The following is a 6,110-nucleotide window of genomic DNA, read 5'->3' as shown; positions in this document are numbered from 1 at the left end:
AAGTTAAATTTAATATATCCCACGATTAACATTATCACCTGTTGAATAATATAATTTTAGTTTTACAAATTGTAACCTTTATTTTAGTTTTATAAATTGTAACCTTTATTTTAGTCGTAACTAGGGGTGGGACCAATACCAATATAATATTGGTTTACAATACCAATACCAATATAAACCAATATATATTTAAATATTGGTATTGCTTTTAAAACCAATACCAATACCAATTACCTAAATATATTGGTTTTGATATATTGTTTAAATACAATTTTAACCAATACCAATACCAATATTAAAAATAACATAATTATTTAATTTTATCGTGGTATTTTTTTTACTTTCATTGCAAAAACTGATTACATCTGTTATTTCTTCCAAATACTACTGTGATATCAATATTTCTGTTATTTATAATTATAGTTTATTTTTATTGTGGAAGTAAATTTTTTACATGATATCTATCAATTTTATCTATTTATTTAGGATATAATAATTAGTGTTGTTAAACGGCTCGTTTTGAGCCGATTTTAAAAAACGGGTAACTCAATATTTTAGCCAGAAAAATATTGCCTAAGCCTCGAGATTTTGTTAATATATGTCTAGACCTTTGTTCCTACTATGAGTAAAATCTTCAGGTTTGAGTAATATTTTTCTGAATGAAATATTGAGTTAGCCGTTTTTAAAAATCGGCTCAAAACGAGCCGTTTAACAACACTAATAATAATAAATGAAGACCAAATAGAGTTAATAAATATAGATGCTGTTGGTACTAATAATAATAGCGATAAGGAACAAGAAGAATTATCAATATCTAATATAATAAAAGACGAAATTCAGCAAAAATCTGGGAATTTTGTACTACTTGTGATAATAAAAAAAGGCAATTTGTAATAAATGTTTAAAAAAAATATCACTTCCCAATTTTGGAACTTCAGGATTATGGACACATCTTAAATCCATCCACCCAACAATATTTAAGAAATGTGAGCAAATAAATATTGGCAGTAAAAAAATTAAGACAATAAAATCATTTTTACTTAATAATATAAATAATAAAGCTAATTTAAATAATTTAATTATAAACTTTTTCATTCAAAATAATTTAGCCTTTTCAATAGTTAAGGAAATCACTTTTAAAAATTTAATAGCATATTTGTAACCCTTCACTAACATTAGTTTCTAGAAAAACACTAAAAATATAAATTATGAAACATTATCATAGTTCTTTTATCAATTTAAAATCTGTACTTTCTAACATTACATAATTTTCCTTAACAATGGACATTTGGTCCTCTCCAAATAAAATACCCTTTATGGGCATAACAATTCATTATATTGATAATGATTTTAAATTAAATAATCATTTATTAGATTTTATTCCTTTTAAATCAGCACATAATTCTATTAATATTTTTAATTCTGTATTAAAAGTAAAATTTGAAATTGATTTTTTTGCATTACATTAGACAATGCAAGTAATAATTTAGCATTTCTAAAAATTTTAAAACAAAAAGATAATTTTGATAATGTGTGCAAATGCTTTTGCCATATTATACATTTGGCTGTCATGGCTGCATTGGAACCCTTAAATACAACTTTAAAAAAAATAAGAAATTTTTTAAAATTTTTAAACTTTCTATATCTAAATTTAATAAACTCGAAAAAATATATCTTAAAAAAATCCACACTTAAAATTTCCCCACCCAATTTTGGATATACCAACACGTTGGAATTCAACATACCAAATGCTTGAAAGAGCAATATTGCTCAAACCCTATTTGACAACATATACCAATCATTTACAAAATACCAATCAAGAAAATTATATTAGTGCCTTAGCCTGGAATAATATAGAAATATACGGAGAATTTCTGGAACCATTTAATTTTTCTACAGAGATGGCCTCATGTGCTAATACTCCAACAATTTCAACAATTATTCCTTTATATTCCAGTATTTTTGAGCATGTGGAGAGTTATAATAATAATAATAATCCTAATGCTATTTTAAAAACAGCTTCTTTAGCTGCCTTAACAAAACTTAATAAATACTATAATTATAATAAACACCTCTTTATTATTTCAACAATGATTGACCCAAGATTTAAACTATCAAGTCATTTATTAAAGCATAATAATATGGAAACTCTTATTGGATATCTTACTAATGAATACAATATTTATAAAATAAATAATAACAATTCAGCGGAACTTACAAATGAAGCACAAAATACAAAAAATTATCCTTTTATGACAAAATTTATCAGGTGAAACCTCATAATAATAACAACTTAGAAATAAGTAAATACGTAGATGAAACCACAATTTCCAATGATACAAATCCATTAGATTGGTGGAAATTAAATAAAAATAGATATCCAGTATTATCAAAAATTGCCAGAGATTATCTAGCAATTCCGGCCACCTCATCTAGCTCTGAAAGGGCATTTTCAGAAGGACGGTATGTTATAACAGACCAACGTTGTTCACTAGATGAGCATACTATACAAGCTTGCCTGTGCCTAAAAAGTTGGATGCGCATGCAAGATTCTTCTTAAATACATAAAATTATTTCCATTTCCTTTTCTTATATTAAAATTATATCATTATTTTGCATTATATTTTGTATAAATAGACAGTTATGTTACATTTTTAGTTTACTTATTTAGCTATGTTCTTTGTGATAAATAAAATGGTTCAAAATCAATACGTTTATTATTGTTGATACAAAAAATACATGATTAAATCAAATTTTTTTATATTCACATCACCTAATAAATTCCTAGTTTAAAAAAAGAATTTGAATTCAGTAAAATTTTGAGAGTTGGTTCTTAGCGGTATCATGATTTTTTTCCCATGTTTATTTAAAATTAGAAATTAAGGGTTTTAACTATTTCTATTCTTTTAATTAGTAATTTGAATTTAAATCAATACCAATATAAACCAATAGTTACCAATATAAACCAATAGTTACCAATATAAACCAATACCAATAGCAATACCAATACAAGAAATAGAAAATATTGTTTAAACCAATACCAATATTTTAGACCCAATACCAATACCAATACAATATTTTGTTAATATTGGGTTTTTACTATTGGTTCCCAGCCCTAGTCGTAACTTATATTTTAGTTTATTTTAAGATTATACTTTCATTTTAGTTATATTTATTCAAATATTACTTTTGTAAAAAATGCGTTAAAAAAAGTGTAATAAAACAGATAATAAAAAATATATTTTTTACCTTTCTCTACATGTTGCCTCGGTTGAGGTTAGCAAAAAATATTCGCCACCATGCAATTTTTTTAAAAAAATTTTTTTTTCTGTTCCATATATTTTTATGGTGAGATGTTATATGTAAAAATATTAATAATAAAGAAACAAATAAATTCTATAAAAGTAGGAAAAAAAAGGTAAAAATTATTTTAAAATTATATTCACAATGTTTTCCTTCAAACTGATTAATATACCTTTCGATGTGTCAATTTATGATATACTTTATGAATTTACTTATGATTGTGATATACAATATTCAAGAGAACCATAGTGATGATGTTATCTTTGAATTTTTTAGTCTCAAATAGATGATTAGATATTTTGAACAACTAAACGGGAAATTTTATGTTTATAATGATTTGGAGTTTATTCAACTCCGGTGTATATTTATAAAAATATAAGGTATCATTTTTATTTTAAATGCTTATATGAAATGTTATAAAAGTTAACAATAAATGGACACTAAACCAGATTTCATATTTTATAAATTTCCAAAACTTATTGGACCACTTACTGAGATTTATTTAGATAGGGTGTTAAGTTACTTTTCGACCAGCACATTACCGAACTCCATTAAAATAAATACTTTACTTAATATTTTATCTGATGATGTGTTTGATAATATTAAATCAATTTCAGATACCGATATATTAGATCTTAAGATAGTGATTAAGAAATTAGCTTGCCTTTAACTGTACAAGATAAAAATATTTTAATAAATAAATTCAATTTATTACAGCAGAATGCGAGTGAGAATTTCATGCAATGGTACATAAGAGTATCTAAGCTGCATAAAAAATGTAACTTTTCAGACGACAATAGATTAAAAGAAAAATTACGTATATCTACCTTAAATGACAAAATAAAATATAAATTTTATAAAAATATTAATTTAACCTTAAGTGAAATGGGGGAGTAAGGAACTAGATTAGATAGTATCAATGATAAACCAGATATTGACAATATAAGTTATATGAATAACGATAAAAAGTCTGATAAAGATAAAAACTTTAACAATAGAAATAGATATGACAATAATAATTATTTTAGACCTGATAATAATTTTAGAAATAATTATGATAATAGAGATAATAATAACAGGCGCGTACGCAGGAATTTGATCTGGGTGGGGGGGGGGGGATAATAAAATTATTTAAGAAATATTATTGTTTTTTTAAAATATCAAGCATAAATTTATCAGGACTAATAACTATTTCTAATACACAATTTTAAATTAATGTGAATTATAAAAAAATTATATGTAAAGAATCACTTAAATGACCCAAAAATAGAAATTTGAATTTTTTGAGTTTTAAAATTTATATATAAAGTATAAAAAATTTAAACGTTAGAAATATAAATTAATACACAAAAAGCCTAGGGAATAATTGTATTTTGTATGTTATATATTTACAATGTAAAATCCAATCTTCGTTAGCATTGAGCTAATTTTCAATTATCTCATCCTTGCTTGTTGTCAAATGCCTATGAATATTCAAAAGATGCTAACCTTTCAATCTACTTTCAAAATATTACTTCTTGGTATGTTTTTCAGAAACCTGCAGGCCCGGCTGCTCCCGGGCTGGACAGTATGGCCGGGCCCGAAATTTTTAAAAATAAACATCCGGGCTGAGCCTGAATTTAAAAAAAAACATCTAGGCCGGGCCTGAAAATTTTTTTAAAAAAAATATCCGGGCCGGACTGTATATTTTAAAACAGACTATATTTGAAACCGTTATTATTCGCTATAACAATCAAAAATAAATATAATTATTTTTTAAAGATCCGGATCGGGCCTGAAAATTTTATTCCGGGCCTGAAAATTGAGCTTAGTTATAAAAATCTTTATAAAAATCTGGGTCGTGCCCTGCAAATGGTACCTCTGCAGGGCTCTGTTATTCTTCTTAAAAAAGAGAATGTTCTCTCATTATTTTACTATTGATAAGAGTTGCTAATATATATAAACCCTTTTAATACATTGGGAATATAATCTAAAATGTGTTTGAAATAATGCAGAGCATCATTAGCATTTTTTGGAACTGTATCAACCATAGTTAATCTTATAAACATAGTTATTCAGCTAATAAGGCATAATTATATACTTTAACATCTTTATGATAAAAATCCAACAAATATTTTTTTTCTATCACCATCTGAAAAAGGTTGGGAAGGCTTTTATGGAAATAATTGTCAATAATCACACCCTTTTTATATAATATTAGAAATGAAAATTTAAAAATGAAAATACAGTAAGGCCTGTCTAATTTGGGGATAATTCGTGAAACTCCCTAATATGAACAAAATTTTGAGTTCTAATCAAATTATTAGTTAAAGTTGGGAGAAAATCTTAGCTACAACGGTACCCAATTCTTAGACCTTTATGGGCCTTAATTTTCTGATCAGGCCCGGTCCAGGCCTGCAGCAATATATTTTTTAATAGGCCTAGGTTCGCCCATATGTAAAATTTCCGGGCCCCGCCCAAGCCCATAATAAACTTCGAAAATTTTCCCCAAACCCATCAAAAATTTAATTAATTATATTTAATGAAAATAAACAATATTTCAGTGGACAATTTCAGAATAATTATTATTTGACTAGAAATTAAAAAATGGTAGATAAATATTACGCCACTAAAAATTTGAAAATAATAAGATAATATTACGCCGGAAAACTTGAAATCGAAATTAATTGATAAACTTAGTGATAAATGTGATAATAAATGTAATTAAATATATATTTAATATGAGATAGGAATAAATATTAATAAATATAAATTAATATAGTACTGTGTAAATTTAATTCAAAACATTTCCATATTTATTAATTTAT

Source organism: Gordionus sp. m RMFG-2023, chromosome 1 (assembly GCF_954871325.1).
Source record: "Gordionus sp. m RMFG-2023 chromosome 1, tfGorSpeb1-WG-v2, whole genome shotgun sequence".
Taxonomy (NCBI): domain Eukaryota; kingdom Metazoa; phylum Nematomorpha; class Gordioida; order Chordodea; family Parachordodidae; genus Gordionus; species Gordionus sp. m RMFG-2023.
Note: the sequence above shows the minus strand (reverse complement) of the source record.